At 41.2% G+C, this 23,807-nt stretch overlaps 1 protein-coding gene across 1 annotated transcript in view; it reads right to left on the reverse strand.

Moving 5' to 3' along the window:
• Positions 1-23,807, reverse strand: part of LOC147751600 (solute carrier organic anion transporter family member 1A2-like) — an 853,363-nt gene that overhangs the window by 337,116 nt on the left and 492,440 nt on the right. The window lies entirely within an intron of this gene.

The following is a 23,807-nucleotide window of genomic DNA, read 5'->3' on the forward strand; positions in this document are numbered from 1 at the left end:
TATTCATGCTGATTTCCTCAAACGGAGACTTCCTGATTTGAAAGCGCCTGACTACTATCCTGCACACATGGTACGCCACACTTCCATTATTTACGGCGCTTCTTTCAGTAATGTTGGGGACAGCTGAACTCACAACTCTTTGAGCGGGCTGTGCAGCTCTGACATTTGTATTGACAGGGGAGGCAAGGAGGCTTTAGTTATCCACTACAATCATGTGAGGTCTTGGTAGCGGTCAGCTGCCTTATCTCATGCCCCTCAGAATATAGGTATAGTTTTGAGCTGTAACACTACGGTCGTTCTGCCCAAGTCCAGCTTTGTTTGCCTAATTGACAGAACACAGTCCTGTCTGGTGTCCCTCATGTCAGACAGCTTACTATGTTGTGATGTTCTGACAATAAAGAGAACACTGGCTGAACTGGATTGCCTTGGGGCCGCCCAATGTGTCAGGTGTCATAGGGAACTGTTATCAGCTGCAACATATCAACGTTCACAAGATAAAGGTGTCAGATCTCGTGGCTCCTTGGAATGTGGCATGCAACTCCTGAATCCTAAAGTCACCTAAGGAGATTTTACTACTGGAGAGGTTTGTTTTCTTTAATAGAGAATATTGCCTTGTACTAAGCTACATTCTTTCTCTGGAGTGTTTTTCCGCCCTGTGTCATTCTCGGCAGAGTGACGGTACTTGTGAATGGGGCACTGTTGACTGGATTCTATTCACTGTCCTGTGTACCCTCACAAACGCAGTCTTCTTGGTCTTTCTTCGTGTTGCTGATAAGGTGAAGTGAAGGTTGGTGGTTCTACATACATTTGTCTTCTTGCCTATGTGCCCGGTGTCACGGGGAAACACTACCAACTGAGATACTTTAGCACTAACAGAACACATCCGACCAACATTGCGCCTCTTTGATACACAGTGTGCAGCTTCTGAATTTTAAAGCTACCTGAGGAGACTCACTGCTAACAATCTTACCTTTCTTCAACAAATATTAATAACGCTGCAGTAAGATGCATATTTTCTCTGAGAAATACCTTTTCAACCTATGTAATTATTGGCACAGTGAAAATACTTAGTACTGCAACTGTGCTGATTAGACTCTGCCTACTGTCAAATGAGCAACTGGGAATGCCTTCTGGTAAAGCACCTACTAAGTCCATATTAAAACACTCATACTCCAAAATTCTAAATCAGAGCCATTCTACTTCAGAAACTTGGAAAACCAATCTCCCAGCCCGAAAATCATCCAACTCTTTGATGTCAACTGTACTAGACCCCTCCATGTGAAAGATATTACAGGAAATCACTGTGGTTGGACGACGTTTAGAGGGAATGGAGGCATCCATATCTGCCCTAACTACTGAGACCAAATCGATATGCATAGATATCGCTGGATTTCATAATAAGCTAGATGGACTTGATGAACGAGTAACCGCAGCTGAGAGTCATATTACTACCATACCAGACCGAGATCAAGAACTTCTCTTTCTCAGAATAAAAATGATAGATTTGGAAGACAGAAATTGTTGTGACAATGAACGCTTCTTTGGTTTTCCAGAAGGAATGGAAGGATAAGACGCCAAATCCTTTCTTACAACAGCCCTCCCAAAAATTACAGGACTTGCTTTTAATCCACCGTTAGAAATGCAGAAAGCCCATCGCAGTAGACCTTTCAAAAATGGGAAAAACTTACATCCACCTACACTTATTGTCTGCTTCTTAAGACATGAACAGGCTTGTCAACTAATTACTGCAGCCCGTACGCATGGTCCATATCAGATCCGCACAGCAGCAGATTTCTCAAAAGAAACAAATGAACGTTTAGAAGCTTTTCTTTCTCTCAGACCTCGTTTACATCAACTAGACATTGAATATGGCCTCTTTAAACCAGCGCGTCTAAGGATCACTAAGGATGGCATCTCCAAAGACTTCTTTAACCCAGTAGATCTCTGTCTCTTTTTAGACACTCCTATTCATCAAAATATGGAACGTAATTCGCTCATACCCGAACCTCAATCTCAACTTTCTTCCCTGATATCTAAGAAAGCTTCTGATGAACATCAGCACAATACAAATTGCTCTAAAAGCAGATGAAGAGACCTTGATCGACACATACACTCTTATGGAGACCAAGCTCAAGTCCTGCAAGCAGTATCTTCTCTTACACAGGAAAGAGAGAGACAAATCGCGTTCTCCCCTAAAATCTCTTCCATCATCTGAAGACAATGTTTCCTGAACTTTGGCTTATTCTCTATTTGATTATCACCTTAGAGCAGTTAGAAGTCACTTACTTCGCTATCTACTAAACTTAGACCTGATGAGTATCTTAATATTTATTTCTTCGGTTTTATATTGCTCATAATATTATGTTCATTATGTATCATAGTTTAATATATTGTATTGGATTATATTATAGTGTTTTATATTATACTATATTATATTATACTTCTCTCTCTCAAACCTCTTCCCCTTCTACTAGTTTGTAAGTATGATAGAGTTCAATTATTTTATAGTCTCATAATTTACATTTTACGAATGTATATGAATAATATGAATTAAGAATTAATATATACAATACCAAAATCTATAATAATATAGACTCTTCTCTTCCCTTTATTTTTACTCTATAATACTCTATAAAATACTATTCACTTATATATCCTAGACGTTTAGTGCTAATGTTCTTTATTCTCACATTTCTTTTCCTCTCTTTTTCTTACTTATCAAGTCTCCATTGCATTACTCCTCTTAGCAAATGTACATAGAGTTTAACTATTTCATACAATTATGTTCAAGGGCTATACTGTGAATATTATACATTCTTATTAATATTAAGAACTAAGACTTCATATATCTAAGCTACACTTTAAGATAACATAGACCTTTCTCATTACTTTATAAAATCCCACTGAAGTTTCCAAACTTGATGTCCAGTGTAATTTGTTTTCTCTCTATACATTCCCATTTTTTTTCTTCTACTTCTAATTACTAATTTTTCATTGTGCTACTCTTTTTATATTATTTGATTTATATATCCTTTATCTAATCAATTGTGATGGTGTTTAATTTATATCACTAGCTAATTGTTGTAATATGTAGCTGTCATATTACTTTAACATGATTGTATCTAATATTTATTATCACTATCATACTGTGCAACATTTCACAGGTATTATGCTATGTATTAATTATTGCTATTAATATGCTGACTTCAGCATATTCTTTTCGCCCACTTCGTTGCTTGATGGGGCTCCCCCGGCGCCTATAGCCTGAAAGTTTAGATCCACAGGAAACAGTCCTATTCCCCTAAAATACCATATAATTTTTACGTAGTATATTTATCCTTTTGTCTTTTTGCATCTTTCTTATTTTCTTTTACTCTTTCTTTTGCTCTTCCTTGTCCCTTTTTAACCTTCATTAATCCCTTCTTTGTTCAGTTTATCACTTTTCCTAATATCTACTAACAAATCCTTTATACTTCTTTTTCCTCCTTGGCCAGAACGTTCTCTTTTCTCTTTATTCTTCTTACATTCTCCTGTCTTTTGTCAGCAGTTAATATTCTTGCATCCTAACGAACACATGGCATTTAATGTCCGTTCTACTTCTCATCATTACGTATCGTTTCATGGAATGTTCATGGCCTTACAGATTTCATTAAGCGGAAAGAAGTATTATTTTACCTGCAAACTAAAAAGACGGATATTGCCCTCTTACAAGAAACTCACCTAAATGCTTTGAGATCTTCTAAGCTACGACGAGACTGGGTAGAAAAAGTTATACATTGTGGCCTAACGACACAGCCTCTTTCTAATGATGCCCAGCCACGGAAATGTGGAGTGGCCATCTGTCTTGACAGGCTTTTTGGCTCTATTTTGGAGTGATAAAGACTTTAAACTTGCTCACATCTAGGATATGTATTCCTAGCTTGTGCTGGCTCTTTTAAGCCCTTTCTTCCAGACCTAGAAGATGGTAAGCTGCTTTATATGATGATAGATCCCTTACTCTAATCCATCTATTGTCTATTGGCTTTGCCTTTCATTATTTTGCCTATAGTAGAGGTTGGATCCTGTGGTCCTGACTTTATATTACACATTGGTATGGTTTATGTAGGTACTCTGACAGAGCTAAGGGTTATTTCATCCTTCTCAGGCCTACAAGGCCCAGAACTAAAGAGACTCCATTTTGCTCTCTATCCCTGCAGAGATGAGATCTTTAAGGGAAAAGGTAATATTTTGGTTTTGAGCTGTTGTTCGCCCTAAGCGAACTGGAGAGAACCGGCCAGAGCTGAATCTAATCAAGAAGTGTCCCTGGGCTCAGGTCTCTAGATGAAACAAGCAGCTGATCACTGTGAAAGTGTCTAGAGCGAGGAGCCCGGTGCATGGACCTGGTGGGAGGAGGCTGCTGGCTGGAGCTTTCCACTAGAGGAGAGGAATCCATATTAGCGAAGTGCGGAAGAGGAGGAGTGGTCAGTTTGGTTCTTGAAGAGTGGAGAGTAGGATGTCTGCTGGAGCTGCAGAATACAGTGCAGTTCTATTGGTTTTCTGGAATGGAGAAAGAAGGTAGATGATTGCTGAAGCTGAAGAGAGAGCAGTAACTATCAGCTGGGACTGCCAGTTTGTCAGAGAGCATTAAAGCAGATGAAGGAGTTGAGGCTGTCAGCTGAAGTAATTGAGCCAGAGGCGTGGAGCTGTGGTGATGGAGGGAGAGACAGAGAGAGCCCTGATCCCACCAGAGACAGAGAGAAATCTTCCTTCTAATAGGTGAGGTAGTCTAAACTAGTCCACTTTACACTTACACCTTAATCTTGTCCTTATTCCCTAGGCTATTGTATGTCTAATCCTTTTCTTTCAGCGGTGTGTTAAAGTTCCTGTTAATCAAAAGACCCCGCAGATAACCTTGTCCTCATACTGTATGTCTAATCCTTTTCTTTCAGCGGTGTGTTAAAGTTCCTGTTAGTCATAGAGACCCCGCAGATTTGTGTATGTGCATTCAATTATTGTAATAAAGATACCCCAGTTCTTAGTGAACCGACATGTGCCTTGTATTCTTGTTCAATCAGGGTAACCCGGTCTTCTAGTCAGACATTGTTTGCATGAACGGATGTGAATCCCGGTCAGGTAAGAGGTGACTGAACAATGAGGGAGAGAGGGAACATTTGATGTCAAGAGCAGAAGGTACATATTTCAATTTGGAAAGCCGTTCTAACTCCTAATATTGTAGTAGCGAACCCTTAGTGAATATTGAGAGAGACTTCCCAACATAGAGACAGAGAGCTGAAGGTATTCATAGGAAAGTGGTCGTCATTGGTAAGTGGCGTTAGTGAGAGCACTGATTGTGGTCAGTGTGTATACCCGCAAGATTGCGGATTGAGTGAGCACTGAGGGTAGTCAGTGTGTAGATCTGCCGGATTGCAGATCGGATTGTAAGTGAGTGAGCACCGGGGGGATACGGTGTTTAGGTCCGCCGGATTGTGGACCGGATAAAAAGAGAGCACTGGGGCTGCAGCCCAGTGTGTATGGCACGCCGGATTGCGTGTCGAGTGAGCACTGAGGGTGAGCAGTGTGTATGGCACGCCAGATTGCGTGTCGAGTGAGCACTGAGGGTAATCAGTGTGTAATGGTAGATAATCAGAACTGCCCCAGGGTAGATTAGTCTGGAGCCATGTGGTCGCGAGACTATGAGGTATGAGTGTGGTGTAGGGCATGGATGTCCTTAGTAATCAGTGAGTATTCTTAGTATCCCTATAGATTTAGTGGTGTTTCTAATGATATGAGCTTGTATATTGCGAGTTCCCCATCCTCAGGTAGGTACCCAGGTGCCTGGATAGATGGTCCTGAGGAGGGAGGTGGTTACGTTCCGGCTGGGTTGGAGGGGCTCTCAGGAGCTGATCCTATCTAGTCTGAGAACCCGGTTGTTACACCATCCTACTTCATAAATCCTTACCTGTTACGATTATCAAAACTTGGATTGACCCAGAGGGTGGATACATCTTTGCAAAACTAAAAATACGTGACAAGATCCTTTGTATAGGTTCCGTATATACTCCATCAGGAGCCAAACATTCCTTTTTTCTGAGCTTAAATCGGCTATTGATAGAAATAGGCGCATCCAAATATGTCATTGGTGGTGACTGGAATCTGGCCCATGATTCTATATTAGACCGAACAGGCCCCATAGACAAATGTAATGAGGGGGATAGAGTTTTATTAGTTGACATTATGTCAGATCATGGACTAACAGATCACTTGCCCCTTTGCCATCCATCCAATCAGCAGTTTACCTTCCTCTCTCCTACCCATGGTACTCAAATAAGAATAGATTATTTTCTTATTTCACATTCAGTAATTGCTACCACAACTGTTTCCCAAATTTTAGAAGCTGCAATATCGGACCATGTGCCTGTTCTTCTGGCCTTAGAATTTGGTTTAACTTCTCCAGGCCATAAACCATGGCGTATGAATATTCAAAGGTATCATCTGCCTAAAGGTAAAACCCTATTACGTTCCCAACTCTCTGATTATTTAACCATTAACAAGTCTTCAGTTTCTTCTAATAGAACAGTCTGGGCAGCTGCTAAAGAAACTATTTGGGGTCAATTAATGAGAGATGCAGTGGAAGCCAATAAATCGCCATCACTTTGTTGCATTGAGTTGGAAACTAAAATTATCTCAATAACACGTCAATATTCCTTCCCCCTATGATACCCAACTTCTGTACACTAGAACTTGTTAAAATGGAGCTTAATAACTTATATACTTCCTAAGCTGAATATGCTCTCCAACGCCTTAAGGGTAGACACTATGAACAAGGGGAAAAGGCAGGTTGATTGCTTGCAGCTCAGTTAAAACAACGTGAAGCAGCTATGGCCATTCCTGCAATACGTGGCAATATGGATGACATTATCATAAAGTCACAAGAAATTGTAGACACCTTTGCATCTTTTTATCAACATCTTTACACTTCCAATACGTCAAAAACTGAAGATCAATTAACGACCTATCTTGCTGAGAGCAACCTTCCCTCCCTCACAGATGAGGGTAGAATCTTCGTTGATGGAGACATTAGCAAAGAGGAAATAGCTGCAGCTATTACCAAACCTTACAAGGCGGCTTGGCTGCTCCCAATCTTGAGCACTACTATGTGGCTGACCAAGTGCAGTGGATATCTAGATCGTTGGCCTCTTGCTTTCTCATGGACACAGCTACTACACTTCCCTCTATTTCACGCCTAACCCTCGTGCACTTATTTCAGATATGCGTGTTACTCAAATGTAGTGGCTCCCTGCTGCTCACAGTAGCCTATGAATGCTTTCGGAGATGTCTATTTCTCACCTGTGCCACAAAACCCTTTGAACCTGCTATTCCCCTGCTGGGAACACCCAGGGGGCAGCAAATCACTCCAGCAGTGGAACTGAGAAGCTGGTACACAGCTGGTATCCAAGATACTGGAGATATGTTCAGAAATGGTCCCTGGTCCCACACACGGAGCTGGTGGAGGGAAAGGAGCCCCCCTTGGGGAGCTTCCTCCTATACCATTCGTTTATAACCTCTCTATCTTCTAAGTGGAGCTACCTAACCAGAGAGCCCTTGCACCACACTGCATGGTATAGGAGATGCAGTCCACCTGATTCGACGGTTCTCAGCGACACTCTGGCAACATATTAAAATTTTACTTGACCCTGTGAAGGCACACTGGAAAGGGAAGCTGAGACAAGAATGGGTGATTGCACCTGAGGGCCCCTCCCATGTTCCTTGTAACCAGAGACAATTCTTGATACTACACCGGGCACACTTCACCCAGCGAAAATAAACAGATATTTTAATCGTGCAGATGCTTACTGCCCCAGGTGTCACTTAACTGATGCAGACCTTTTTATACCTTTACTGGCACGAGGTAACCACTGTTTTATCGCATTGCACGGGCGGGTAGTACCCTTTAGCTGGGAGGTCCATATCCTTTACTTGTTTGTGAGAGAGAGGAAACACAGGGTCACTTCCCGCTTCCTTGACCTGGGCCAAGCTGTAGCCAAGCTCCTAATTACAAAAGATTGGAAGGCTCCGTGCGCTCCACATGTACCAGCCTGGAGCCACTCTCTACTCAATTGGGCCAGGGTGGAGAGCATTGTCCTCTGCAGAGAAGAACTGCTGGGGCTCCACAAATTCCTGCTGCCTACGGGATTAGGGACCATATTGTCAGAGTTGCGGGGGTTGGAATAGACAGTGGTGGGATCTTCAACAGAAATAGAGGGTGTTACTGAGGCAGAGGCACAGTTGGGGGGCTACACTAGCAACCTACCCTAAGAGGTGCAGCTACGGCATTTCCCCTACCTACCAAACCAGTTGGACAGGGGCTTACATGAATAGGCCATAATGCGTATAGCTCATGCATATGGATTAGTACACATAGGAAAAAAGTATAGCAGCATACCATTCACAGTTACCCCAACCGCCCTTTATATTGTTTTGTTCTTATTTGGTTGATACCCATATCCGCAGTTCATACATGACATAGCAGTTCCGCAGGGTGCCGCTCATTGTGTGCTGCTGTTCCCGGCTGCGAGGGAAGGACGTCGTGGGATTTCTGCGCATTTTTTAGCGCTTGTCACTCTGTGCGGGTTGCGCAAAGGGGAAAGAACTTGGTTTGCCACAGACGCCGAGGGACTGCGAGGTCCAGCAGGCTCTCTGCTACTCAGCTGCTGCCTCTTCCCTCGGCGTTCCCACCCCCCCCCGCCCGGACATTTGAAAACCTTATTGCGGCCCCCACTTCATGGGTGCCGCTCATTGTGTGCTGCTGTTCCCGGCTGCGAGGGAAGGACGTCGTGGGATTTCTGCGCATTTGTTAGCGCTTGTCACTCTGTGCGGGTTGCGGAAAGGGGAAAGAACTTGGTTTGCCACAGACGCCGAGGGACTGCGAGGTCCAGCAGGCTCTCTGCTACTCAACTGCTGCCTCTTCCCTCGGCGTTCCCGCCGCCACGCCCGGACATTTGAAAAACTTAACGCGGCCCCGCTCTGCGGGAGCCGCTCATTGTGTGCTGCTGTTACCGGCTGCGAGGGAAGGACGTCATGGGATTTCTGCGCATTTGTTAGCGCTTGTCACTCTGTGCGGGTTGCGGAAAGGGGAAAGAACTTGGTTTGCCACAGACACCGAGGGACTGCGAGGTCCAGCAGGCTCTCTGCTACTCAGCTTCTGCCTCTTCCCGCCAGCAGTGATTTAATCTTGCTCCTATTCCCGCGACGCGTGACGCGCGCGGGACGTAGCCCGGGGCGAAGCCCGGGCAAAGGGCGGGCCCTCTGTGGCCCTCCGTGGTCTGAGGGGGTCGGGACGGGGCCTCTCCCTTGATCGTTCTGTGTGAAGAGGTAGAGTGCCTCCACTCACTGACTGACTATTTTCGCTGTTTGATTTAACCCATATTAATCATGTCACGAAAGAAGGGCACAAACATTGTTTCTGAGGCCCGTGCCAAGGGCTACAAGAGCATAATATGAATAGCACTAGCACATTGCCTACTGTTCACGAGATAGTCTACAACTCTCCCTGCCACTCTCTACTCAGTATGCAATCTCCCCTACAAACTCCAGTAAGAGTGCAAAATCTGTCTCTGTGGGACAAATTAAACAACATATGCAACACCAAGTACGCCATAGTGGAATCCCCTTCTCCTATTCAAGGCACCAGCTCTTTACATACTAACGGTATTTTACGGGATCCTTCCTCTTCACTTATGAAAGATAATTTCCAAGACCTAACCCTTTCTCGGCCTTTACCCACCTTAAAGGAAGCACTACGAGGACAATCCCCAAGGGAACTATTCCAAACTACAAAAACTATCTGTAAGTCCTACTTTACCTGTCAACAACCTGCCCACTACCATGGAGTCTGCAGATAAATCAGACGATATAATACCCCACCCCCAGTTGTCTCTACTGACCCAGATCCATCCAAAGCCATCATTTCTCCACTAGTGGAAAAAATTAATTCCTATGGGGAAAGGCTCTCGGGTGTAGAGAACGCAATCACAACCATTCTGACACCTAGCAATAATGTTGACCGTTCCCAGCCACTTACATCCTTGGTAACATCTAAGTCAACCCCTAAACGTACAAACGCCCCACTTAGATTACAACCAGCCAAAAACCCAGCTCCAATTGCACCCAAAGTCCCCTTCAAATCTGTTCCATCAAGGCCTATTGGGGTTAGACCAGAATTAAACAGACCACCTTGTATTCACCTTCCTCCAGAAGCCGCGCCATATGTGTCCGTTCTCTCAGGAGTACCAGCACTTGCTTTGGGGAAAGCCGAAATTCAGCAGGACCTACTAAATAAGGTCATATTCTGGCTAGGGAAAAATAGACCCCTACCATCGGACCAAGATGGCGCAATTCTGAGCATCAGAAGGGTGAACGGGCTAGGCTCACTACCTAAAAACATTCCCGGGGACTTGGTACTGGTTAAATTCAGAAATAGGAACATCGTCCCGTACTTAAGATCTTGCCCACCCCAAGAAGGAGATGGCCCTATATGCACCTGGGACATATTTGACTTTTACCCTTGTAAGCCAAACATACCTTTGCTTAGACCAACAGAAGAGCATTACCATCCGCTGGGAAAGGGGGTCTGTGTATCCCGTGGCATTAGTTTTTCTGCTCCCACTAGATTCGAACCATTACACAATTGTCGCAATTTTTGAATGCACTAAGCATTACCACAGCCGATAATGATAAACTGTACCTTTAACATGTCTTATTTTGGAATGCGGAGGTTGGGCATATGTCCTTTTAATCCCTAGTCACACTGTCATTGTATGTATGTATTCATTTTAACACTGTTTTTATATGTACGCTTTTATGATTTTTAAAACAAAATCGAATAAAGCTTTTTGATGATGGTCATAGCAGTTCTAGGAAAAGTGAAATTTGTATGGAGTAGTGGCATAGCAAACAGGAAAAATGGGGAAGCTACAAGAACATAATATGTATCTCTTACCATATGTACCTGTACATTCTGTCGGAATCATGTTATTAGCATTTGATATACTGTGAAATATATGATGTGATGGAGATGTATGCAAGGCTGGTATTAGCTGATAAGATATGTATAACTTTGCAAAATAGTGAATCAAAAAAGATTACAAAAGAAAAAAGCTGCATGTGCTCACTTGACCGCCTGACCAGTGGCAACTGGAGCTGGACTGGACTCTACTAGTGGCTTGTGCTGGAGTGAGTCCTAACTACTAACTGCTGTCCTTGATGTCTTGGAGCTTCTAGCTGTGTCCAATTGAACTTCTACAATTTCTGAAAAGCTGTGAAACTTTGAAAAATCCTGACTTCCTGCTGCTGTATGATGGTGACCAACCACCTGAGCCTACCTGGCCAAAGCCTGAATGTGTTTTCTTGAAGGGGCATCTCATTCCCGCTTGGAGTTTCTCTATAGCAGCAATCTCTTTCAGGGGGCCCACATCAAGAAGGTGTCCTGCCTAGTGAAACTCATTAACAGATGCAGTTTGCGGCCTTGCCCCACTGGTAGATTATGATCTTTAATGACGAGACTAAGTCCAAATGTAGAAATTTTAACCAGGGGAACTTAGAAAAAGCATCTGGCCAATGAGAGGTTTTCCATGAATGTGAAATTTGAACTTTTCACGCTCTAAGCTTCACCCCCCAAAGCCAATGACTTCAGCTGGACTTCATCCAGTGGCTACGAGAGGTCTTCCATGGATAAAGGCTGCAACCTTTCTCTGCTTAGGATTTTGACTTCTATTACAGAGACCAAGGTAAAATGTTTGATCGGGACAATCCTGCTTGGTGTATATAACCCACACTCCATCACAGTCATTCTTAAATCACGCCTAGGTGCTGGTCATCCACAAAGAGTGACTACTGATGGGTGCTTGACTTTGTACTGACACTTTGCATTAAAGCTTTAAAAAATCATATCTCAATTTGCCATTGTGGATTTCAACACTTTATTTATGGAGTTTTACTCAAGTTTGATCAGTTGGAGTGGGATTTTCACTGTATTGTATTTTCAACTTTTTAACTGTATTGGTGCTTGTAAATGCTTTGCACATTTTCTCCAAGCTAAGCCTGTCTGTTCTGTGCTTTATCTACCAGGGCTTATTCTCAGGTTTATACAACTGAAACCTCTGCCTGGAACTGACTGATTTTGGTGACTTTATTACCTGCGGTGGACTACCTCCACCCCAACTAATAATTCACTTTCTTAAAGCCCTGCAAAAAGCATGGGCAGCTTCACCTGATTTTAAATTATAAAGTTAAGCAGCTGTCTATACATGCCATTGTAGGGGTGTATCAGGCTGATTAATGTGCATTTTAATGGCAAAAAAACACTTAATTTCTTTTTATAGTTAGGCCTAAAACTCATGAAGCCACATAGGCTGTCCGAGTCAGGTTGCATTTTTCTAAGTGGAGATGATATGTGTAAGCATTGAAAACTGGAATAATGTATCTAAGAAAATTTTAAGAGTAGGTCTAGACTGAGTCGTTTTGTGATATGTTCCACTTTCCATTATTGTGTTCAAATATTTATCGTTCCCAATGTAACTTTGATATTTAGGGTACTGTGTTTACTTTGAAATGTAATAGTATTGTATTTTAATATAACATATTGGTCGGCTATGTGTTTTGTATTATGACTAATATATTTTATGACAATTAAATAGACCTTAAAGATTATGGGCCTAATGTACAAAGGGCCTCCACATTCATGGCAAAGTCCCCACAGTTGAGGGGGAGTCTCCGCACATGGAGCAAAATCTATGCAATAAGAATCGACATTGAGGAGATTTTGCCAAGAGTGTGGATGCTCCCCCATGACTGCGGGACATCCCCTACCTATGCTGATGCCCTTTGTGAATCAGGCCCTATTTCTTTCTTCTTAGGCTTTACTCCCGCTCCATTAACTTCTGTATTAGTGTTAAGCCCAATTGTAGCTATTTATTCAATATTTTATATTTGCTTATTAGCATGAGGCGTTTTCAATTAAAAGAATAATGCTGTGATGTAACGAAGTTTGGGGCATATATTGAGAATCCAAATAGAAATCCATGTTCTGGTGTGAACATGGGCTTCTATTGGAATTCTCCAGGGTATACTATCAAGCCCATTATCGCCGCTTTAGCAGTAGTTTTCTGCAGCTAAACTGGTGATCATTTTTACATTGTTCTTGATAATATGCCCCATAGTTTTTTTGCTATAGGCCAAGCTAGACCTTAATTAGAGCACAACTCCATCTTTTTTGTCAGAGCATCCATATTATTCATTGTTTATTTCAAATTTTCATTAACACACAGCAGAAAAAATGTGCACTATGTTTATGATGGCATTATGTTCTCAAAGAGCTCCAGAGGAGGCCATTAGTTATTTTTCCAAGGTCTCCGTGCTTTTCATTATTTATGAAACCAGATTTGTTCAAACTCATTATTATTCATTTAGGGGGTTGGTGCTATGATGGTAGAATTGTATGCCTTTAAATAATGTTGTAATGTGATTTGTTGATGTGTTGATACATTTGATCATCCCATGCTGACTGTGTGATTTCCAATAAAGTCCTGATTTCAAGGCTTTTCAATCTCTATTGACATACATTATTATATTTAAAGACTAAAGTGCCTTATCTATTTTTGAGGACAACACCATCCCTGAACCCGCAAACATGCTATGGCTATTATGTACTTAAGCAAGAGTGTAGACCATTGATATTTTTTTAATGCATGAATTGAATTATCTTTTGATCTATGCTGTTAAACGTTGACCTCTCTGTAGGGTGCTCCCCAAAATACAAAATGTTGCCTTCACTTTCCCTGTTTCTGAACCCGTTTTTGTTGACATTACCTCTGCTAACCTGTAAATTAAATGCTACAAGTGGGCCTTCACCACTTTTTTTCATGTCACCCACTTAGATAGCCTTTCTAAACATGTCTCAGGGCTTCCATTGCAGCCTGTGTGCAGTTTTAAACTGCATGGTGTTGCCCTTTAGGTACACTACTTACACCACATGATAGGGAACATCGGAAAGAAAAACCTACATGTGTAACCACCTTCTCCCCAATTTCTTCTTTGGTTTCCAAAAGCATCAGAAAACAATGGACACTACTGGAAGCTGGGGACCTTGCCCTAGAATTATACATGTTTTCATATAAGAAGGGAAAGAATCTCAATGATCATCTTTTCCCGGTTGCCTTGGCATCAGATAAATCACCCAAAAAGGTGGCAGAACATTGGGGCCCACCCCCAGCCAATGGCCATTTCAAATGTAGGAGTTGTAGTGTATGCCTTTTTCTATAGAATCCTTAATGTTAGTGCAAAACTTTGCAGCATCCCTTAAACGTTTTTACAACTGTAGTATTTCTAATGTGGTGTATGTAATAACATGTCCATGAGGTATAATTTACATTTGACAAACAACACAAACAATGCCTACAATGTTATCAACATTCAAGCTCTATCTACTGTAAGGTCCCCACTGCTCCTTCTGTAGAGCACTACTTAACCGAGAAAATTATATTCAATGGCAAGGGATCAGTGTCCTCAGAGGAAGAAATATGGAAAAATTGCGTAATGAGGAAAAATTAAGATGAATTCCGAAGATGGACACCATGAAAATTGGGCTACACTGAAAGTAGGAATGGACTCATTTAATTTGAACTGGCACAGTGACATTTTTCCTTAACCTAATGGACTGAAATTGTCTGGCATGTCTTTATGTGCATTACTGTTAGTCCCAATGGGTTACATCAGTTTGGCATCAATTATGTACACTTCAGTATTTCATTGTGACAACTTTTTTCCTTTAAATTTGTGATTCTTGCATTCCTTATTTTTCATAATAATACCATTTTCTTTCACTGTTCCCATTATTCTTTTTGCTTTTTGATTATCTTTCTTATTTTTACTCCATTTTCCCACTATGTCAGTCACTAGATATAAAATCTACTTTTGTATACGCTGGGCTGCCCTTCCTCTATTTTCATAATCCAGAATGATCTCATGGTACTCCTCTGGAGGCTGTTTACATTCTAGAAGTGGCCCACTCTGCTCCGTTCACCTTACAAAGGCATGCACACATATGATACGGCATTTAGTCCTACATAATTTCTTAAATTTTTTTAATGAGTAATTTTTTGATGGACATTACTTTCTGACACCCCCTGGATTTACTCTAATCCCATTCTCTATCTCCATCTCTCATTTTTTCCCATCATTTTGAGTGATGTCTTGTGTATTTTGAATATATAATCTAACTAAATTGAGTCGATTGGCTTCAGGAATGCTTGATTAGTGCCCAGTGAGTATGAGTGCACAGTCAAAGTATCGATTTTTTTATATCGACCTACCTTAATATCGAGATTTTAATATCATAGGGACAGAATATCGAAGTCAAGAATACCGTTGACCAGAATATTGATCCCAAGGTACTAATATTGAAGTAAGTAATATCGTTAGCAAAAATATTGTTGTCAATAATATTGATTTTTTTTAGGTTTCTGTATTTTAAAATGTATTTTATATGTATGGTCAACATTGTATTCTTAATGTATTTTCATACATTTTTAAATAAATGTTTAGAAATTAGTAATTTTGTTAAAGTAAAGTTTGCATTTTACTATCAGAGCGGGTTGTGTGTTTATATGGGAATAGGATGGGAAGTAATATGATTATAATTAAATAATTATTACGTTTTATTTAATGTTATTGATAATGAATTCATTTGTAATAATTAATAATTAGTAATTTATTTGTATCAATGGGCTAATGTATAATTATATTAATTTTAATTATTTTTAATTAATTTATTGTTAATTAATTAATAATTGGTAAATAATGTGTATTCATTGTTTAGTTTATAAGTATTTTAATTATAATTCATTTATTATAAATGTTTATTTATTGTTATTGTTAATTAATTTATTGTTCATTACTTATTAATTGGTATTTAATTTGTATTAATTGGTTAAATTATAATTATAATAATTATAATGATTGTATTATTAGTTGTTATTGATTCATTGATAATTATATGAATTGAGCGTTTTATATGTTTAGTGTTGTGTGTTAAAGGGGGAAAAGTGTGGGAAGTAATTTAATGTTAGTTAAGTAAATATTTTTTTGTTGTTATTTATAAATATTGTTTTTGTTAATTATTTTATTAATATGTTATTTATTTAAAAAATAATATTTCATTGATGAGTATGTTTATTTAACCCCTACGCTCTCCAACACTTTCCCTACTTTTGCACTCACTGGGGTGGAAATAGTAATGTTTACCCCTACGCAATCCAACGCTTTCCCTACTGTTGCACTCACTGGATGGAATAGTAATTGTAACCACTGCACTATCCAGTGCAGTCCCTACTGTTGCACTCACTGGAGTGGGAATAGTAATTTTTAACTCTATGCTATCCTGCGCTTTCCCTACTGTTGCAGTCTCATGAGTAGGAATAGTAATTTTTACCCATACGCTATCCAACGCTTTCTCTTCAGTTGCACTCACTGGAGTTGGAATAGTAAATGTTACCCCTAAGCTATCCAACGCTTTCCTTACTAATGCACTCACTGGAGTGGGAATAGTAATTTTTGCCCCTACGCTCTTCAGCGCTTTTCTACTGTTGCACTCTCTGGAGTGGGAATAGTAATTTTTACACCTTCGCTATCCAACGCTTTCCGTACTGCTGCACTCACTGGAGTAGGAATAGTAATTTTTACCCCTACGCTATCCAGCTCCTTCCCTACGGTTGCACTCACTGGAGTGGGAATGGTAATGTTTACTCCTACGCCATCCAATGCTTTCCCTACAGTTGCACTCAATGGAGTTGGAATAGTAAATTTTACCTCTATGCTATCCAATGTTTTCCCTACTTATACACTCACTGGAGTGGGAATAGTAATTTTTGCCCCTACACTATCCAACGCCTTCCCTACTGTTACACTCTCTGGAGTGGGAATGGTAATGATTACCCCTACGCCTTCCAATGCTGTCCCTACAGTTGCACTCACTGGAATTGGAATAATACATTTTACTCCTATGCTATCCAATGTTTCCCTACTGTTGCCCTCACTGGAGTGGGAATAGTAATTTTTTCCCCTACACTATCCAGCGCTTTCACTACTGTTGCACTCACTGGAGTGGGAATAGTAATGATTAGCCCTAAGCTATCCAGTGCTTTCCCTACTGTTGCACTCACTGGAGTGACAATAGTTATTTTTACCCTTACGCAATCCAGTGCTTTCCCTACTGTTGAACTCTCTGGAGTGGGAATAGTAATTTTTACCCCTACGCTCTCCAAGGTTTCCCTACTGTTGCACTCACTGGAGTGGGAATAGTCATTTTTAACCGTACGCAATCCACCGCTTTCCCTACTGTTGCACTCACTGGAGTGGCACTAGTCATTTTTCCCCCTACGCTATCTCCTTACTATTGCACTCACTGGAGTGGGAATGGTAATTTTTACCCCTACGCTATCCTGCACTTTCCCTACTGTTGCACTCTCTGGAGTGGAATAGTAATTTTTACCCCTACGCTATCCAGCGCTTTTGCTACTGTTGCACTCACTGGAGTGGGAATAGTAATTTTTACCGACACAAGCCAACGCTTTCCCTAATGTTGCAATATGTGGAGTAAGTATATATATATACATTTATATGAATATGTTTATTTTAATTTTAACATTGTCGGCCCGATTCCCATCCTGGTAAAAAAACGTCCGTACGATTTTCATCCGGAGCCGTCGCCGTATGAATTGTACCCATCCGTCCGAGTTGCGTAGTACGATCCATATTCCGTCAATCCGTCTGAATCGTCGCAATCCGTACGTATTGCAGGGCTGAAACAGTGAATTGTACGATTGGTACACATGCCGTACGACCCGACGAGTTCAATCCGGACCGGGGAATCAGGACGCGATTCGTACGGTCCATGTCAGGAAAGGGCGATTCGTACGGAAAAGCGCACATTCACATACACACCGTATGGCGCGTACCCCCATGATTGCAGGGGTATGGCACGTACCCCAGTGATCATGGGGGGTACGCGCCATACCCCACGATCGCAGGGTGTATGCACCGAACACCCGGCAAACATACAGCCCAAGATCGCGGGGTACGGTGCATACCCCCCATGATCGCACCTGTTTCGCGGCGGACTCTGCTTTTACGGCAGTTTACAGCTCCCGTAGGAAAAGGGTCGTACGGTGCTTACTCGAGATGAATCGTACTTGCCGGGTCGGAAAAAGCAGCCGCAAACCGTACAGATGTTGCGTACAGCGGGTTCCAAGGAAGATTCGTGTGGAGATTCGAGTTGTACGGTCTTTGTACGATTTGTACTGAGTCCTGCTCCTGGTACGAATCGTATTTCATCGTACATACGGGGGACATTGCAGGGTACGATCCGTATGGAAAAAACGCTCCGAACGGCTATTCGGAGCGGTTTTTCCAGAATCAGAATCGACCCCTAAATGTATTAGTTATTATTTTTAAATGGTTTAATATTTTTAACATTATTATTCAAACATTTAAAAACATGATTTTTTAACATCATTACTTTTTATAACGATATTTGTGTACTTACCTTTATGTGGATAGGACTTCGATATTTCTTACTTCGATATTTCTGTGTCGATATTTTTGTAGGTCGATTTTCTGTCCGTCGATTTTTTGTCAGACATTTGTGAGTATGTGCTCATTGTATACATTGGAATTCCATACTTTGGCCTTCACTACTGTAGAGCTATATTTTCTGTGCTCTCTTTCAGTCTTCCATTTTTCTCATGCTCATGTATTGTTAGAGTATTGATGATGATCCTTCTATCTGTCTAAAGGATCAAACCATTGTCAACTAGTTCTACAGACTCTGGGGCATATTATCAAGGGGGTTTATCTCCGCTTTTTTGGCTTTAAAAGCCAAGAAAGCTGAGATAAAATAATCTCCCTATTACCTAGCTGACAGCTAGTAGGAGCCAAGGTTTATCCGCGATAAAAATCGCCGCAGCTCGGCGATAATATTTTATCTCTAACCAAGCAATAGCGATAATTATCGCTATTGCTTGGTAATATGCCCCTCAGTTTAATTGTACAGAAAATAAAATGGGCCTTCATGTTTTATTTATTTATTTTTATTATAGAGATTTTGTATAGCACTGGATGGACCCTGAGGTATCAGAGCACTTTACATGAGAATGAGGATTGTAAAGGCAAACAACAATAATTCGACTGTATGGATTATCAAAACAGGTGAACAAAAGTGAAAACAGCTAGAGTTAACACAAGTCAAATAACACCAATGAGAGGGGAATGACCATGTATAGCATGGATAGGCGAGATCAAACTATTGTATAAAGATGTGAGACAAGAGAATGATGCTAATAAGCTGTACAAACAAAATGTAAGCAGCCTGGAGTAACAATAGGATTACTAGAAGAGAAGTAGTTTTGGCTTACTTGATACACACTCTAGATCACGTATTGTCACATGTATCACTTGTGTGAAAGCACATTTCTCACTACACACTCACTGCACTGTCATAGTTTTAAATGTTTTTTTTAATATGCAATTAAATACATTGATAATTCTATGTATTTGTACATTAATTGTAATATCTTTGGTCTCAGAACAACTGTTCTTTATATTTTAGATTACCCATAGTCCCAGACAAAACTCAGGTGCCCTTGTTACACAATCCCCAGACAGTCCTTAGGGCAGAGATCAGTGCATTAAAAAAAGGTTGGACATGTACTTTTAAGTTTTAAGTGTTCTGGTAGTGAAAAACTCACACATGCCTTTTTTACTACTGTGAGACCTATCTCTGCCATAAGATAACATTGGGTTTTCTTAGTGCATTTAATATGTGATAACGTCTGAATGGGAGCACGTAGGAATGTCATGTTTATGCTCATTTTTAAACCCCTCTTTAATTGCAAAGGTCACAATTCTGAAAACCTTTTTGTCCTAAACATTTGTCACCTGCAGCCTGTAACCTGGGCCATATCCCTGTTTTTTTTGGCAGTTGCTCCTTATTTATGCCTCCCAGATATTGAGACAAAGGGGGACAAGATGTTGGCAGGCAGACAAGCTGCAACCAGAACTGTTACCCAGGTGCTCAGCTATTGAGCTTACATGCAAAAACATTGGTTGCATGGTATCAAGGCCAGATTTTTAAAGACTTTGTATTGGGTTTTCACTAATTTGATAACACAAACCAGACACAACGAGGCCTATTACGATCTGGGTTGGAGGCATTCTGACTAAGATCGTCATTTTCAATTCCGACCGCCTAATTACAATTTTGGCGATCGGTATTGAAACCGGGTGGTAATTCCAGCTGGATTACGGCAGGGTCAAGGAGCATGTAGGTCAGTCAGAGACCTGCCCGCAATCCCAATGGGCGGCATTACCGCCATCGGGATTACAATGCTTGGATTCCCACACTGAGTGAAAGTTTATTGCAAAATATTAATAAAAACGATCACAATCATGGAAATTGAAAAACAGCCAATTTCTTGAAACAGAGACATCACTCATTTTGAACAGTTACAATATAAAAGTAATTTAAAGACATTGTACCATACAAGAACCATGAAATCTCATCAATTCTATTCTGTTCATAACATAGGGGGTCATTACGAAGGCGCACCACCACCAGCCATGCGGTGGCGGGCCCTCTGCCATTAGACAGCAGTTTTCACCCTGCCATTGTAATATCGTTCTGGTACTTAGGGGGTCGTAAAGACTGCCCATCACCGTTGTGCCACAGGCAAGGGTTCTGATTGCCTGGAGAAGTGGTCAGCATGTGTAAAATGGTGGCGGTTCCTAGCAGGCACAGTCCCTCATATTATGCTACTGGCTACAGCCAGCCTTTCTGTGTAGTGTAAACCGCCATTGAAAGGCTAGCGGAGAATGCATTTCGGGCCCCATTGCGAGCCCTAATTGTGTTGGGGGAGTGGTGGTGCAATGTCGGGGTACCCATGGTACCCCCTCTATGTTTCACTGCACTACGTGGCAGGCACTGCATGGTGCCTGCCACATAGTGCAGTGAAAAGCACGACCTGCATGCTTAGCATTGAGGTGGGTGCTGCAGCCAGCAGCACCTGCCACAATGTTAACCATGCACAATACGACCGCCATGGTGGCAGTCACATTGTAACCTGACGTGCGGGACCGCTCCGTTGCAGGCGGGCGGTCCCAGGCACCGCTACGGTGGCAGGCGGACTCGAGTTCGCTCGCCATCATGATGTCCCCCTTAGTCATATCAATTCATGTAATTATTAGGGATAATGTCTAGTTATAAAACAATTCCTGCAGTATCAACAATCATATCTTTCATAATCATACTATTACACTGTCCCTTCAGGCGAGCTATATTTGATGCAAACACCTTGCCATACGTCATAATAATAAATAGTAACTTAATCTATAAAGTGCATCCTGTTTTCAACTGAGTCCTCTTAAAACACCTGCCTACTCCTATACTACAGACAAAACATCATCCTGGAGCCAGAGCTGTGAACAAAGAAACATTGGAATGTTGAAGCGCCAGGCTTATACCAGCCATTATAAACCCAGAGCACTCCAATGTTTTCAATGGAGCTCCCAACATTCCAATGTTCTAATATGTAGTAATGTTTCATTGACATAGCCACATAGTATATAGTGTTGTGTTTGCCAGTTCTTCACTTATGTCGGCGTCCCATCCTTAGTTGGACGGCAACCAAATCATAACATAAGTAGTCTATCCTTCACTACTGGCATTAAACGAGTCAATAGGTAATATTGTGGGTCGATTTTATTATACGAATTAATAATCAACCACGCATGATCTTTATTTGCAATCGCCTCCTGGTCAAATAAAAATGCTAACATTTTAGTAGATTGATTTAAAGTTTGTTTTAACGCAAGTTTATTTCTACCCAAATGTTCAAATTGCAAGGATTTAAAGGTATTTAGGCTCCCGGTTAAATATAGTCTCCAATCACCTACATACTCTTTCTCTTTTATTTCTTGCCAGCACAAATCTGCAAGAGATCCGGGATCCGATATAAAACGTGAAAATAAACATTTAAAAAATTTGGATTCTCTCACCAAAGATGGGTTTAACAAGCCAAACTCTAATCCAACATTGGTGTGCCCTGCATTCCTCTGGATCTTAAATACTTATTGGAAAACTTTTATTTGTAAATTCTCAAGGAGTTTGCTATCTTCTAACTGGAAAATAATTAGACCATAGGTGAGCGAAGGAATCAGTTTTGCCTTCATATCCTTCAGTTTTTGACTCAGGCTTACCAGCTTATCTTTCAGTGATTTAAAAGGAGAGGGAGGTTGATTTGGCCTTTAGGTTAATAACATTTTGTTTAAAATTCATTCTATTGTCCAACATAATTCCTGAGTATTCATACTGCTTTACTGATTCAATTCCTAACCCATTGATTTCCCATATTTTCTTGTCTGATTTATTTGATCCTATCATCATATTTTTATTTGATATTCATTTGAAGACCATTGACTACAGTATATTGATTAAATGATGCTGCCAGTATTTTAAGCCTTATTGGTGTGTGGCTTAATAAAATGGTGTCATCTGAATATTGCTAATATCTTACAGCTAAATCTGCAAAGTTTGGAGAGTGTGCATTAACCTCATCAGAGCTTCGAATGTTCAGCGCCCAGTGCTGAACGTTCGAAGAACGAATGCTGGCTCGACGGCCAACGGTCGTGCGCAGCACTGGGGAGGTAGTGCTCGTGACGACCGTTGGCCGTCGGCAGCAGTTAAGGGGTTAATATTTTGCAGATAGTGTGGAAAATCAGCCATAACCAGGTTAAAAAGACATGGGGTAAGTACACAGCCTTGATTGGGGGTGCTATGTGTGTCCAGACAGCATATAGTACAACCTCCATGACCCAATTTAAACTGCACCCATGTATTTGCAGTACAACAATATGATCATATGTAACAGCTGCTTCGGTACACCCCATGCTGATTTGCCCAAAGTAAATTAAAAGGAACTGAATCAAATGCAGCTTTTAGATGGACAAAACAAATATAGAGTTTTTCCATAGGCTTTCCCTAGCAGTGCCCCCATCTCTTTGAGGCTTCTGGCTGGGGCCGCAGGGTCATCGTGAGATGCCTGCCAAGCGTTGCAGGAATGAAACACAATCTCCCATTTCTCTATGGAAGCTTGTGCTATGTCCGGTTTACGCCGACAGCACAAGCGCCCATAGGGAAATAAGACCATGTCACCGCACATGGTGCAGTCGCATTGAAATTCTGAGGTGAGGACCGCCAACATAGGTCATTTGGTCCCGTTTCCACAATGATGTCGATCGGAGGCAACTCCGACCAACATCATAGTTGGGTACAACATTTTGTTGTGGTATTAACAGTCCAACTCAAATTCGGATATGTGTTGGATTGTAACTAAAAGCAATGCAAAGCTTTGCAATGCACTGTCTTGGTTACTTTGCATAATAGGGGCTTTCCTTGGATGTTGCATGGGTTTACCCATGCAACACCCATGGGCTCTGACAAAAATCGCTATCCAAAAAGAACAGTAGGCAGTGATTTGCACCCAAATATCATGCCTCCTTGAGTCAGGCGTAACAAGGAGAACATTTTTTCATTTCTTTGTCTTTTTCCCTTTCTGCATGCGTCCTGTATTCTGCAGAACACATTAAAACATATAAAGAGGAAAACACCTTACAGCATAGTTTTTGTACAGGGAGAAACCCTGTCCTCTACAAAATACTATGCTTATCAAAATGGGTGTCTGTGTTTGTGCATGGCAGCATAATGTGTGCATGTGTAGTGG

Source organism: Lissotriton vulgaris, chromosome 1_1 (genome assembly GCF_964263255.1).
Source record: "Lissotriton vulgaris chromosome 1_1, aLisVul1.2, whole genome shotgun sequence".
In the NCBI taxonomy this organism is placed as follows: Eukaryota; Metazoa; Chordata; class Amphibia; order Caudata; family Salamandridae; genus Lissotriton; species Lissotriton vulgaris.